The following is a 15,681-nucleotide window of genomic DNA, read 5'->3' as shown; positions in this document are numbered from 1 at the left end:
TACCTGTGCTCCCCATGTTTAAGGAATTGGGTGAAAGTCGAGCTATGGGAAGTTCTAAGAGAATAACAATATCCCAAGGAAACAACACACCTCATGCTCTTAATCATGAAAATTAATTACAATAAAGGAAAAGGTTAGTCAAATTGTAAGCCTGACAACAGGAACTAAACTAACAACACAGAAAAAATCAAAATAAAGAGCCTGTGAGCTGGGAATGTCTCCACGTAGCCCAGTTCAGACCCAGAAAACCATAACTTAGAGGACATCCTCTCAGTTCAAAAGATTACAGTAAGAAACCCAGAGTAAGGGATGAATATCTGAGGCAGGACTGTAGTGAAGAGTGCTTCCCAGGATTAGAATAAGGGTCTTCCCTCTTGTGACTCAGTCCTGTATTTTACTGGGGGTTCTAGCTAGGTACACAGACAGAAGAAGAAAGGAGAATTGAGGATGGGTGCAGAGGGGGAGGAAAGTTTTTGGAAAAGAAATAGAGCTACCTTTACTTGCCAATGATAAGATCTATGTAAAAACTAAGGAATCTACAAAGGTGCTACTAGCACTAATAATAGTTCTAGAAAGATCATGGGATCCAAAATTAAAATATGAAACTAGTTATTTATATAAATGACCAGAGAATAACTTGGCTGTTGAAATGTTTTAAAATTCCATTTACAGGGCCTAAGAATGTGAAAACCTTGGAGATAAATCTGGAAAAACATGAACAAGATCCGTGCACTTCAACCTAGAAAGCACTGTTGAGAGAAATGGGAGACAAACGGAGGGGAAGAACAGCTGAAAGTATCAGATGACTCTATACAGTTGTGCCAGGTTTCCTGACACACTCTTAGTCATATATTCATGCTACAGCTGTAGGAGACTAGAGAGGATTAAAGGTCAGTAAGATAATTGCTGCACAAGCAGAAAGCCCAGAGTTCAATGGGCAGCATCCGTTGAAAAAGCCCTGGCGCTCATTGGTCAGTGAGCTCATTGGTCAGATTCAGGGAGAGACTCCATCTCAAAGAGCAGATGGAGAGCAACTGAAGAAGACACTGAAGTCTGTCCAGCACATGCAAACATGCAGGTGAATACGCCTATTTGTATGCATGTTCACACATATGCATAAATCCATGTGGTAGAACACTTTTTATTGGAATTAACAAGCTGTTTCTAATTCACATAGAAATGTAAAGAATGCAAGAAACAAACAGGAATAATAGGGACAGGTTTTGGGTTTTCTTATTTCAATATTATAAAGCTAATGTAATTAAGATACTATGGCATTGTATTATGATAGGTCAAAAGTTTAAAGGAACAGAAGAGAGTAATTAAAAACAGACTAGCTAGGCATTGTATAAGTGTCAAGATGTACAAGCAAGTTCAACACAAAGAGGTCAGACATAGACTCATACATACATGTCCTGGTGATTTTAGAATAAATGTAAAGATAGTTCAGGGAGGAAAGACTGGTGCTTTTAAATAACATGGATGGAATAATTAGAAAGACTACACTTTGGATTTTATGTGGCTCCCAACAGACCTTAAGCTACAGATTTTTGAATGTCAGATAAAGCACCCCTGGCAGGCGATGGAACCACCAGGAGACAGAGCCTAGTGGAAAGAACTTAAGACATTGGGGCATGTCTCTGAAGTAAATGGTGGGACACAGCCACCCCATCCCCCACCTGTCTGTGTCTGCTTCCCATACACCATGGAGTGAGTGTCTCTGCACTATTATGGTCTCTCCGTCATAGTGTGTGGCCTCACACCCAGAAGCCCTGAGCCAACAGAAACCTGGAGGTTGTTTATCCCATGTATTCTCACAGCAATAGAAGATGATTAGCACAATGCTCATATACAAAAGAATTAGCTCTGACCCAGTCCATATACCCTGTGATGGAAGAGAGGGAACCTCAATTAGGAAAATGTCTCCTCAAGATTAGGCCTCACAAAAGCCTGTGGGGGGGGGGAGGGGGCAGCCTATTGTGGGTGGTGCCATCTTTGGGTTCACAGTCCCAGGTTCTAAAAGAAATCAGGCTTTGCAAGCTATGGGAAGCCAGCCAGTAAGCAGCACCTTCCTGGGCCTCTGCTTCAGCTCCTGCCTCCAGACTCCTGCCCTGTTTGAATTCCTGTCCTGATTTTCTTTCTGAGGACTGGAGCTTAGATCCCAAGATCCCATGTAAATGCAGGTGGCAGCCTGGGTCTGATCCCAGTGCTTGGGAGATGGAAGCAGAGCATCTCCAGAGCACAAGGCCACCTGGGCTGAGTGTGAGAGTTCTGGGTTCGAGTGAAAGACCCTGTCTCAAGCTCATAAGGAGGAAGCAACTGAGAAAGATATCTGTAGACAAGTCCTGTCCTCACATGCATATGTGCCTATATACACATATGTCCACATATCAGCAAATATATATATACATGTATATACATGTACACTACACATAAATACATACAAATAAGAAATTAACAACTTGTAGATGAACTTTAAGGAGAAAATCTTTGTGAACTTGAGTTCAGCAATGACTTCTTACATGTGACTCATAAAAACCAAACCCCCTCATAAAATAAAATTTAAAAACTATTTATGAAGCCACATAAGCAAAAACAATACATTGCATTTCTCTTGTTTCTGCGCAGGAAAAAATAAAACTAAATGTAGATTATTTTCCACCTAAAAATGGCCACACTGATCCAAGGGTGCTGTCAGCCTTGCTGTGATTGCTTCTGGTACCACTATCTCATGTTCAAGTCAGCAGTTCAAGTGATTCAGCTCAAAGTGGCTGTGAAGAAACATTTGCTGATGGTGCGGAAGTTTAAGGGTGGGAAGAAAAGAGGAGGGCTGTGAGGAACATAGAGTGGGGCCTAAAGAGCCAGCTAGCTGAACAAACACCAGAGCTGATCCCATTTTACAAGTAGGATAAAGGGAGAGGAAAGCTCACTTAAGCCTCTTGCCATCTAAGGAGATCACAGTGATGGACTGGGGATTGATATCAGTCTTGAAGGAAAAAGATTTTCTGTAGAAATGGAACTAATGAAAGTATTTCAGTAAAGTCATCTAATTTGCAATGACTTCCTGAGAGAAAGCGTGGGGAGTTCTGGTTTGTTCTCAGAAAGTGAAGAGAAAGGATACAAGGTAACATGCTGAGCTAGCGGCTGGCTGCCCCCAACCCTTTCTCCCACAGACTCAGTGGCGATATGTTCACCAGATTCACTGTTCATTGTACCTGAGAGCATCTTCCTCTCCAAATCATCCCCTCTTCTTCATTGTGCTATAGATGAAGGAAATTCGAGTGGATATATGTCCAGTAATTAAAAAGAAATAAGAAAACAGGTGTCTTACCCTGCTCACCTGAACTTCCAAGTGCTGTACCCTCAGTCCTAAAGCAAGAGTGTTTAGAGCTTCCATGCTTTCTATACTCTTAAAACAGTGCATACCTTCCTCACAGTTATCGCCAAGGCATCATTTAATAATCTAAGTATAACATGAGCCCTTCCAGCGGTCGACATACAATCTATCCAAATCAAGACTCTCAGTAACTAGAGAATATTTGGGGGCTGAGGTAACAGCTCAGCCAGTAACCACTTCCACTGTAAACACATGAAGATCTGGGGGCTACCCCCATGAACCCACCTAAAAATTGGTTTATGGTGGTACTGGGATTACAAACCCACTGCGGGACACAAAAACAAGCAGATTCCCAGGTCTTCCTGGCTAACTAGCTTAAGTCTACACTTTATCAGTCTCAGGACAATGAGCGACTCTGTCCACTCCCCTCCAAAGGAGGAGGAAAAGAAGTATCCAGAATGGACAACACTTGCCACTCGAGAAAGAAGATCACTGTCTTTCTTTCTTTGTTTGTTTCTTTCTTTCTATCTTTTTTTTTGTTTTTTGTTTTTTGTTTGTTTGTTTTTTGAGACACGGTTTCTTTGTGTATCCCTGGCTGTCCTGAAGCTCACTTTGCCTCGAACTCAGACATCCACCTGCCTCTGCTTCCCAAGTGCTGGGATTAAAGGTGTGTGTCACCACTGTCCAGCGTATTTATTCTTTTTGTGCACAAGTGCATGTGTGCATGCATGCATGTATGCACATCACACACACAAACACACACACTATTTGAGGAACAATGATCAGAGGTGTGGCTGTTCTTGATCTTAGCCTTGATAGGCTGAACTTGCCTTTCCCTTAAAGTTCCTTTATGGATTGAGCACTTACACACTTACCCAGCTCTTGACGCTCTCTCTGTGCTATGCAGTAAGTGTCCCACAGCACAGGCACACCTCTGGCCAAGGTACTGTCTTGGAAACTAGGCTAAGGGCAAGAGCACAGAGGAGGAGAAGGGGTTCTCTGCCGAGCATCTTACAGCCTAGAAAGCTGTGCTGTTTGGTCCTGGATCAGTCACAAGAGAAGGCAAAAAGGGCCAGATCTCTTTGTGCAGCATCTGGGCTTTACTTCAGACACCTTGGAGTACTGGCCTGCAAGAAAGCAGATGGGTTTGTCATTATGCCCCAACAGTCAGGAAGTTGGAGCTTTGCAGGACTGACAGCAGAACTCTTCCAAAACCAACTGAGAAGTCCCTATCTAACATCCAAGGCTGTTGGGTCCCTTGAATCTTACCCTCAAAGAGAAAAGGAGGCAATCAGACTTTGCAGAGACCAAAAACAGAGCTGCAGGATTCCGGGGATTAAGACCAATCCCTCCCTTCCATCGTTCTCAGAGGCATTAGGAAAGTTAGCAGCATATGGGTCCCAGATGTTCCTGGCTGTCCCTCTGGTCTGCCCTGCAGCACAGAGCACATCAGGAGAGAAGGCACCCCATGTATCTGGCCAGGAAAGGGGAGGCACCAGCCCCTGGGAAGATCCAAAAAGCTAAGCTTCTTTAAGTGGGCTTGAGTCCTGTAGTCAAAGCTTCTGTGATTTTCCTGTCCTCTTGGCTAGCTCTGTCCTGTGAGAGTGGAATAAAGGTGACATGGATCTAGTCCTCAAGTGGCACATGAGTTCCCGTTCAATAGCCTTCACTCATCAGTGGTTTGGGAGAGCAGCAGAACCTCTGTGAGCTTGCCCAGGTCCACATGTCAGAGGTTGAAGTGCTTCCGGCTACCGGAAGCTGGACAGTGCAGTTGGTCATGTGACTTTTATCACCTTGTGGTTTAAACTTAACTTCAGACACAGTTGTGTACTTATTGGAATCTGTTTCCAGGAATTCTTTGCAAGTAGGTAAGGCTATATGGCCAGGTTCTCACCAAAGGCATAGAAGCTCATATAGTATGTAACTGTTAGATTTTCCTGCCCGAAGCAACTTCCACCCATCATATAGTCCCTCACTTCTCTCTACTGGGTTTGGGACTCCTCTCTTTGCAACTGCTGTGAGCATCTTAAGCTGATTGACACTGCAACATACAAACCAGCACAGGACCCTTAGCTCCTGAAGAAATGGAACTAGATCACCAAACATATTTCCTTTTTTGGAGAAGGGTAGCCATGCATACATACCCATGGCACCTCTGCTATCTGTGTATCTGCTACCATTGAATCACTCCACTGTATACCCACTGCCACCAACTCACCCCATTGCACACCACTGTCGCACACAGAAGTTTCTAAAACTTTGACAGTGATCTTGAAATTGGGAATAATATTGCCAATTATGATGGAACAGAAATCTCTACCAATTAGAAAACCCACATTTGGGTAGTTTGTGTTAAGGGGACTAGCAGATTCATGGAAAAGTACACAGGCAGCAAATCCAGGGTGGTAATGGTCAGTGGTACCACAGGTGGGGACCTCAGCCAGAGGATAAGGAAACACCACTCACTGTGAGGGCTTCTGGAGAGTATAACACACCATCACAGAGGCCAGTGGCCTCATCTTGAATCAGAAATAAAGGAGAAAGGGGCTGAGGAGATGGCTGGGTTAGTAACATGTCTGCCTCACACGCGTGAAGACCTGAGTTTGAGTCTCAGTACTCACATAAGAAACAGATGTGGCTGCGCACGTCAGAGCACGGGGAGGCCGAGGAAGAGATGAGTAGAGAGTGGAGCTCAGCCTCCTCCAGGCCAATGAGATACCAATTCAAAATGTAAAGGCAAGAGACTGTCTTCTGTCACATGCATTTGCATACGTGTGCACACATGCACTTATGTGTACACAACAAAGTCTCCACCCCCATGTCTTCAAAACATGCTTCTAACAACCTAGTGAAAATCCACTAGCCTCCACCCCTTAAATGTCCACAGTGCTTCCAACACCACATCCTAAGAACACATCTTTTACCATGGACCTTTGGGGTGGGTGGGAGCTATCATCCAAATCATGGCAGTCTCTAGATCATGTAATACTTACAGTAGTTGTCATATTTTTACCATTTGTAATTTGTTTTTTACTTCCATTTTCATTCCTCAAAAAAGGTAATTTACACTAAATTTTGCGAATTTGAATCAGAGTTGTTTTTCTCAATGAAAGTTTCAGAACTAACTGTGCAATAGTCTTCATGAAATCCGGGCCGGGGCCAGCGAGATGGTTCAGCTAGTTTATGCTCTTGCCACCAAGCTCATGACCTAAGTTTGATCCCCAGGTCATACATTGTGGAAGGGAAGAGCTAACTCCCTTGAGAGATCCTCTGAGTGCCACACATGCTCTGCAAATCACACACACACACACACACACACACACACACACACACACGTAATTAAAAGAAATCTGGTCCCCACATGTTTAACAGACCTGACCTCTGCCTGTACTCCTAGAACCAGCATCCTGTAGTCTAGAGCCACTGAGACAGAGCTCACCTTGCTGGTGACTGTATTAGGATTCTCTACAGGATCAATACAATATCTATCTATCTATCTATCTATCTATCTATCTATCTATCTATCTATCATCTGTCTTTCTATCTCTGTTGGTCTGTCTGTCTGTCTGTCTAACTACCTACATATCTATCTACCTACCTGTCTGTATATGCCTGATACTGATTTACATGCGAATGTACTAGAATGACTTATAAGTAATAGAGGCTGGCAGTCCAACAAGGTCATCTACTTGCCAAAAAAGTGAATGCTCATTCGACCAGGCTGGGAGCCTCAGTCATCCCAATATGGTGATAAAGACCTGGGAAATTCCTGGAGAATTGCTAGTCTTCCTTCCATGTTGGAACCCAAATAAGCTGAGTTCTGATGTCAGTGAAGGACAGTGCAGCAATGACAAGACAGAGAGTCTTACCAGCAGGCAGGGTGGAGAGGGAGGGCAGGGGAGGCAGGGAGGGGAGGGAGGGAAAGACAGGGGAGGCAGGGAGGAGAGAGGGCAGGGAGGGAACAGAGGGCAGGGGAGGCAGGGAGGGGAGGGAGGAGAGGCAGGGGAGGCAGGAGAGGCAGGGAGGGGAGGGAAGGCTGGGGCGATAGATAGGGGAGATAGAAGAGCAAAGCCATGGGATGCAGGAAGCACTCTTTTCTCCTCAGACCTCTTTATATCATGACTGCTTTTGGAAAGATGTAGCTCATTTTGGGGGAGAGCCTTACCTCTCTTTTAATCCTTCCTGAGCCAACCACCACAGACCCATAAAGAGAAAATGTGTCTTCTTGGTTCAGAGCCCCTCTGTCCACACCTGAGCCCTGTTTGTCTGTGTGTACAGAGGAGTTGACCGGTTTGGAGATATTCAGTCAACCCACAGCTGTAAGGAACATGAGACACCAGGTAATGTAACACCTGCATTAGAATTTCCCAGTGTCCAATGCAAAGAAGTGGAGCCCTCTAGACCAACATTTGAAAATAATAATTTGAAAGAATCTTGGGGAACTACAGAAGAATACTGATAAACAACCCAACCAACTTGGGAAGCAATTCACAGACAGAAAAAGCCTCAACAAACAAGTCAAAGTGTGATGAGAACTAACTAGAGGTTTTGGAACTGAAGTGTCCAGGAGCTGAGATTGAAGGTTGCCGAGAATGCTGTATTTAGCATAGCAGGAGAGCTGATGGACAGGCAGAAGTCAGGCAGACAGAAACACAGACTGGGAAAAAGAATGTCAGCCTTACATAAGTGAAGGGATGATGGAAGGGAACCAGTACATCTCAGAAAATTTTCAGAAGTAGGGGAAAAAGTAGTTTAACACTTACTCAAAGAAATGATGTCTAAAGACATAGCAGATCCTGGGAAGAAAAAATATCTTCTAAAATCGTGAAACTCAGAAATTCCCAAGTAGGAATACCAAAACACACTGTAAGCAAACAGTCAAAAGCCAAGGGCACACACACACACACACACACACACACACACACACCACTCTGTAATGAAGGAAGCGACCAACCTCTGAGTACTCTCATGGCTCAAGACCTGAGGTGAGAGACTGGCAGCGATGCAGTGGGGTTAGAAATGTCAATACCCACTTTCAATAATGACTATTCAGAAAGAAAATCAGCAAAGCGATGGCTGATTGAACAACACTGCTGGCCTGACAAGATGGTTCAGTGGGTAATGATGCTTGTGGCCCCGCTTGAGAACCTGCTAGCAATTCCCAATACCCAAATAATGTGTGCCAGTTAGGTTTTGTCAGCTTAAAACTAGCTAGAGTCACCAGGGAAAAGATAATAACTGAGAAGATACTTCTCATCCCTTTGGCCTGTAAACATGTCTGTGGGGCATTTTCTTGATGGCTGATTGATGCAGGCAGGCCAAGACCACTGTGGATGATGTCATTCCTGAGCAGGTGGCCCTGTGTTGTATAAGAAAGCAAGCTGAGTGAACCAGTAGCAGTGCTCTCTGTGGCTTCTGCTTTAAGCTCTTGCCTTAAGCTCCTGCCCTGGCTTCTCCTGATGGTAGACTGTAACCTATCAGCCACATACTAAACCCTTTCTCTCCAAGCTGTTTTGGGTTTGTGTTTGATCACAGCTAAGTAGGACATGGAGGCAGAAGAACAGCGTCCAGGACAGATTGCTGGGTAGATCACACAAAAAGCAGGACTCGGTGTACTGCTGAAGATCAAAGACCTTCCAAGCAGCTTTGAAGAACGTGAAGGATACACCAATAAATGACAGCAAGGAAACCAAAAATTTACAACTGCAGGGGACAGAGTGGCAAACACCTGATAGCCTTCACTTCAAAGAAGAAATCAAAAGGAATTTTAAAATATCTCCAGACAAACAAAATGAAAATACAACACACAAAAGCTTTGAATGCCACAAAACAGTTACAGATACTTTAAAAAGTATCTCAGATAAACAACCTAACTTGACACTTCAAGTAATTAGGGGAGAAAAAAAGGAACAGATTGATCCTGGGTTAGTGGAAGGGAATAATAAAAAGTAGAACAGATATACATCAAGTGGAAATTGGTAAACAGAGACATCAACAGAAACGCTAAGAGATCATTGGAGGTAGTTAGGTGTCAGTGTGCTCACCATCTCCACCGAGCTTATCCATCCATCTCATCTCATCTCATCTCAGGAGAAACTGTTATGTCAAGCTTAAAAGGCACATGGAAGCAATTATAAGCCAAATGTAATTCAATTTAATGAAGGGTTTCTATAAAAACACTTTTGAGCCCACAAAACAGAAATAGACAAATTCTGGAAAATGTATAATCTATTATGGTCAAATCATAAAAACACAAAAGCAACAAATAAAGAAATGTAATCAGTAATCCACCCCACCATAGAGGAAGCCACTACCAACAGCCTGTTGGTAGTAGCTTCCTCTAGGAATTCTATCGAGCATTCAAAGACAAACACAGACATATGAACCCTTAAGGCTGACAAACAAGTTACTAGCAAATTCACCCACACAGCAACAAAGAATAGGCTACAACCATGTGGGATTTATCTTTGAGAAACATGGTTAGGTGAGCATTTGAAAATCTATTTGATATAGCACATTAACAGAATGAGAAGAGGACATGATAATTTTAATATTTATAGAAAAAAATCATTTAACAAAATTCAATTCCTGTTTAGAGCAAAAATTCTCAGAGTAGGTACTGAGCAAACAGACCCCAATCCAGGACAAACCATCTATGCCAAGACCATCACTAACATCAACATGGAAACGCTGGAAGCTCTCCTATGAGATGCAGGACACGGTGAGAGCATCTGCTCACCAGCCCCAGCCCTTCTATTCCGCACAGTGCTGGAAATCCTAAACAGGATGATTACACGAGAAAATTTAACCAAAGGCATCGAAATCAGAACAGAAGAATTATCTCCATATCCAGGTGATATGATTCTGTGTAGAAAACTCCAAAGATGTCATTTACAAAACTCTTGTTCACAATAATGTCACAAGCTACAAATGCAAAATCCCACAGGCAGCAGTGTTCCTTACACCAACAATGAACTATACAAAAAGCAAGTCAAGGAAGTTGCCCCAATTATATTAGAAGCTAAAGATCAATTTAGGAATACATTGATGACATTTTCATTTCTCTAGCCAAGACAATGAAATTTTCATTTCACTAGCAAATATATGATACTTCAAAGAAAATGAAAAAAGGGCAATTAAATAGGAATATCAGGGCTAGGGAGATGGGTCAGTGAGCACAAGGCACCTACACTCAAGACTAGTCATGCTGATGAGACCCTATGACCCCAGCTTTTGCAAGGGTGGGAACACATGGATCCTGGGAACTCCCTAGAACTAACCATCCTAGCCAAAATGGTGAGCGTTGAGCTCACTGAGAGATGCTGTTTCAGATTTGTCCTCTGTCTCTGAACTCACTGACACACAAGTGTTCACACCTACACACTTGAGTGCAATACCTATATATATATATATATATATATATATATATATATATATAGAGAGAGAGAGAGAGAGAGAGAGAGAGGTGTGACAAATGGAATATTATACTGTCTATACCATATACACATACACATAGAATACACATTTCACACACCCATATAAAATAAAATTTTAAAACACATCTATGTTCATTGAAAGAGTTAACAATGTCAAGTGTCCGTGCGACACTGGGGAATATATAGTTAATGACATTCCTATCAAAAACTTGGATTCATGTTTCAAATAGAAAAATAATAATCCTAAATTTTATGTAGCCGTGCAGAAGATCATGCTTAGCCACAGTTGTCTTGACAAGTCCCAGAACTGTTGCCATCACAGTCTCTGATTTCAAACTATATTCCAAAGCTACAGAAAATGTAATCAATATTTTGGAGAGCTATCAACAGCCTCATGTTTGTTGCAGCACTGTTGACAACAGTCAAAACATGAGACTATGTCTGTCAGTAGAATAATAGTATAAAAACATAACAATTAGTAGACTAATAGAGAAAATGTGTGTTATATATGCAAACCTTTGGATATATGTACACATATAAGTATATGTGACAGATGGAATATTATGCTGCCTTGAACAAGAAGGTAATCCTTCAACTTGGAGCATCAGATATGCATCTAGACACAGTGCTAAGTGAAGTAAGGCAGACATTGAGAGACATATTCTCATGTGTGAATTCTAGAGTCGATTGTACAAAGCAGAGATGGGAATGAGTGCTGCCTGAGCTGGGGAAATCCTGGCCAATGAGCATCAGCTTCCAATTGTGTAGGATCTATAAGTACATCATAGTGACTATGGCTAAAAATATTCACATTGTGCTTGAAATTTTCTAAGAGTAGATCATGTGTGTTTGCTTTTCTAAAACAGAGTAAACACAAGGAGCTGGGCTCATCAATTAGCCTGACTTCTGTAATCATTGCATTATACATACGTACATAAAAATATCAAGTCTCTTCTCACAGAGCTATTATTTAAAGTTTGAAATGTAAATTTTAGAACAATACAGATACTTAGCTCATGGCAGTTTCTTATTAATTTTTTTTAAAGACTCTTACATGGGAGACTTCCCTGAGTCACTTCAATAGGGTTTAAATACAGAGAGGAAGCAGGAAACAGTGAGCCAGACTGAATACAAGGCAGTGTGACCACGGAGACAAAGACTGGATGCAATGCACCATGCATGTCAGCACCTGCCAGATTCTGAAGTCTGGGCCATGGATGGCCCCAGAGTCCCCAGGACCAGTCTACTATGTAGATAGACACCTTCCTAGTGAAACTAGTTTGGGACTTTATTCTCCTCGGACTGTTAGAGAAAAACATGTGGAAAGTGGGCACAGGAAAGTACTGTGTCTTACTGTGAATCTGCATCAAATGGTCTTGCCTCTCCTGCTTGAGCAGCTCCATTCTGGTGTCATGGCCACAGTACCCCTCCCATGTTGCTCTCTGCTGACTTCTGGCCTCCTTAGATTACTGGCTTTGCATAGCACTGCCAAAAATGCCCTGGAGAACAATTTGAAGAACGAAAGACTTGATTCACTCACAGTTTTTGAGGACTCAGCCTAGGGTTGCGTGGCCTTGTGTATTTGTCATGATGGCTGCATTGTGTGATGGAGGGAGTACTTTATGTCCTGGGGATCAGGAAGCAGAGAGGGGAAGGGATCAGAACCAGGAGCAAGTAGGAATACCTTTTGCCATTTGAACCTGCTGGGTACAAGAGACAATCCAATCACAGCACCTCCTGCCCATGATCTTTGGCCAGCATGGTCTCACACATCTATGAAATGGCTCAGTGCAGCAGAGGCCTAGGAAGGTGGGAGACAAAGGCCCTTTGTCTGTCCACCCTCTGCTTACCACTCCATCCTTTCCTGCACAGGGCTCATCAGAGCTAAGCTAAGACACAGAGCAAAACTCTAAACCAATCCCAGGAGAAGATAATTTATCTTCATTTACTCATCTGCACTCCCAACAACAAGAAGATGGGCTGTTTATTTTAGAAGCTACTGAGTCAAGAAAGCCCCAAAAGTTAAGGAATGTACATTCAGTAAGCTCTGCGGGGTTCCAAAGATGGGGAGACAGACCAACCGACCTTGGCTGCTTCCCCCAAGAACCTTACAGAGTCAGTCACGTGAAGAGGACACAGGTTCCACAGTGAGTCAGAGCACAAGGGAGAGGAGATCACTCTAAATCAGGAACCAGCAAAAGCCTGCTGGAAGAGGGATTTCTGAGGAGGACCTGGAAGGACCATGTGCTAGAGCATAGTTGACTAGCATAAGTCATGAAAGGCAGCACCACAGCCCAGCCTGGTAAGGGAATCTGGAGCACAGGCCAGCAAATGTCTCCTGCAAAGGACTAAATACAAGTCTTCTTAAATGATTTTTATTATATTTATTTGTGTGCTTTCTCTCATATTCTCTCTCCTCTCTCTCTCCTCTCTCTCTCTCTCTCTCTCTCTCTCTCTCTCTCTCTCTCTCTGTGTGTGTGTGTGTGTGTGTGTGTGTGTACATATATGTGCTGAGTCAGAGAACAACTCTAAGAATTAAGTTCTCTCCTTCTACCATGTAGCTCCCAGGGATCAAACTGATTGCCAGGCTTACAGGCAAGGGCCTTTACCCATTGAGTCATCTCACAGGCCTCCAAATGGAAAAATACTCAGGCTTTGCAAAGGTATAGGCTCTGTAACTTCTTTCTGGCACAAATGCAGCCATACATAATCCAAAAATGAAAAAGGTTGACCATGTTTCAATAAAGTTTTATTTAAAGGAACAAGCAGTTGCCGGAGCACTAGCTGGGAGTGTTATAGGTCATGAAAAGCACTACTGGAGATCTGTGAGGAAGATGGAAGACAATGTGACATTACCAATGCTCTGTGTTAAGAAAGTAATCTGGCCATGGAAGGATGAAAGATTGGATGAAGGGAAAGGGGGAATACACATAAGATCCATGGGAAAGGGCGGAGATGGGGCAGGAGAGCAGAAAGGCCAACTCTTGGGATAAGGAAGGGGGTTCAAGACGCTGAATTAAAGAAGCCTTCTAGTGTAGGAACCAGGATTTGGGAGTGAGGAGGGCTCAAGCACAGAGACCATAGAGACTGAATGTTGAGTTTGCCTCCCAGGGTCTCTGTACTCTAGACAGGGTCTCTGCACTCTAGTCAGCAAAGTTCAAGAAAGCACCAAGCAGTGTGCCAGACAGCTTGTCAAGCCTCTTGGTTCCTTTTGTGCTAGGTGTCAGAGCACTGGGACCCAGGGCTGGCACAGACTCCAGCGTGACCCCCAGGATTCCATGCAGACAGTACCTGACATTCTCTGTGTCTGGGCAAGCACAGGCCCCAGGCATAAGAGATGGAACATCACTGAGCTGCAAGACACCCCGGCACACAGCCAAAGCAGAACTAAACGGAGAACCACGGAGGCTGTGTGTGGGCCAAATGGCTTTCTAATCATGCTGTCCTCCAGACAAGAGCAAACCCTGTCTCTCCAACAGCATGCATGTGGAGCCAGGGAGAGGGGAGGAGGCTGGGCATCCTGCAAGGCCAAAGCAAAGAATCTGGTTTCAAAGCTCCTAGATGCCCTTGACCTGGGTCAGTGGAACGGAGAAAGGAGAGGAAGAGTCTTTCTTCCTGGAACATTAGGGATCGGATCTGTAGAGCTGCACACTGGGAAATGGAGCAGGTGAATCTGAAAGAAAATATGCAGTTTTCTAGTGAGTGTTCCACCATCCTCTCTGGAACTTCACACAACACCCTCCTGGAAACATAAAAGTTGGAGTTTGGGGATGTTTTTGTTTTTGTTTATCCCCTTACCTGATTTCCCTCCTCCCAGAAACCCTCTATCTGATTCCCCCTGCCCCTGCTTCTATGATGGTGTTCCTCCACCCACCCACCCACTCCCACCTCCCTACCCTTGATTCCCCTACACTGGGGCATCTATCTGGCCTTCATAGGACCGAGGACCTTTCCTCCCATTGATGCCTGACAAGGCCATCCTCTGCTACATATGCAGCTGGAGCCATGTGTATTCTTTGGTTGGTAACTTGGTCCCTGGGAGCTCAGGACAGGGGATTCAGATCTGGTTGGTTGATATTGTTGTTCTTGCTATGGAGTTGCAAACCCTTCAGCCGTAATCCTTCCTTATAGGAAGAATTTCTATTTTCCTTCTACGTCTTGGATGTTCTTCAAAGGCAGTTTGATCTTGAGAGGACCTGAGAAAAGATTTGCTAGCTGAAAAGAAGACTGCCTTCACATGAGGTCTTCCCAGGCTTGGTTTGCCACAGGCTTGGAATTCCTGTGTTGTGAGAGGAGGATTGCCTATGCAGTGCTGAGCTCCTGTCCAGGAGGATGGGAACTGAACCTCACAACCATGCTTACCCCTGTGACACTGCCAAGGGAGGCGAGTTGTCCATGAGCCAGCCTTGGGCATTGCTGGCCTTGGTACCTGAAGAAGCTTCTGCTAACACTGTCTAAGAGACAAGGGAGTAGCCACCCTTCCCCAGGCAGCCCCAATCACAGCCCTGCCTGGGCAGTGACGGGAGAGTCATTCACCCACGACCAAGTGGTAGCATGGCTGATGTTGTTGTCTATGTATGATCCTTTTCCTGTGCTTCCAGACACCTTCATCCACATTAGAGAGGATATGAACATAGGATGCTCTTCCAGAGGACCTGGGTTTAGTGCCCAGCATCCACAGGGGCATCTTATGCCTTTGTCTGGCCTCCATGGACACTGCATGCATGTGGTATACAGACATACATGCTAGCAAAGCACCCACCCATATACACATAAAATAAAATAACAAGACAATAAACAAAAAACGAAAATCCCATTCCTTAGAGAAGAGAGTTGTGTGGGCAGCTCTGGTGCCTCAGGGCTTGTTCTGTTATGTTCTGCTCTGTACCATGGCATACATCCTTCAAA

The sequence above is a fragment of the Mus caroli genome, unplaced genomic scaffold, assembly GCF_978045245.1.
Source record: "Mus caroli unplaced genomic scaffold, Mus_caroli_1 scaffold_19, whole genome shotgun sequence".
Lineage (NCBI taxonomy): Eukaryota > Metazoa > Chordata > Mammalia > Rodentia > Muridae > Mus > Mus caroli.
The sequence above is the reverse complement of the archived record's forward strand: the minus strand, read 5'-3'. Positions refer to the sequence as shown.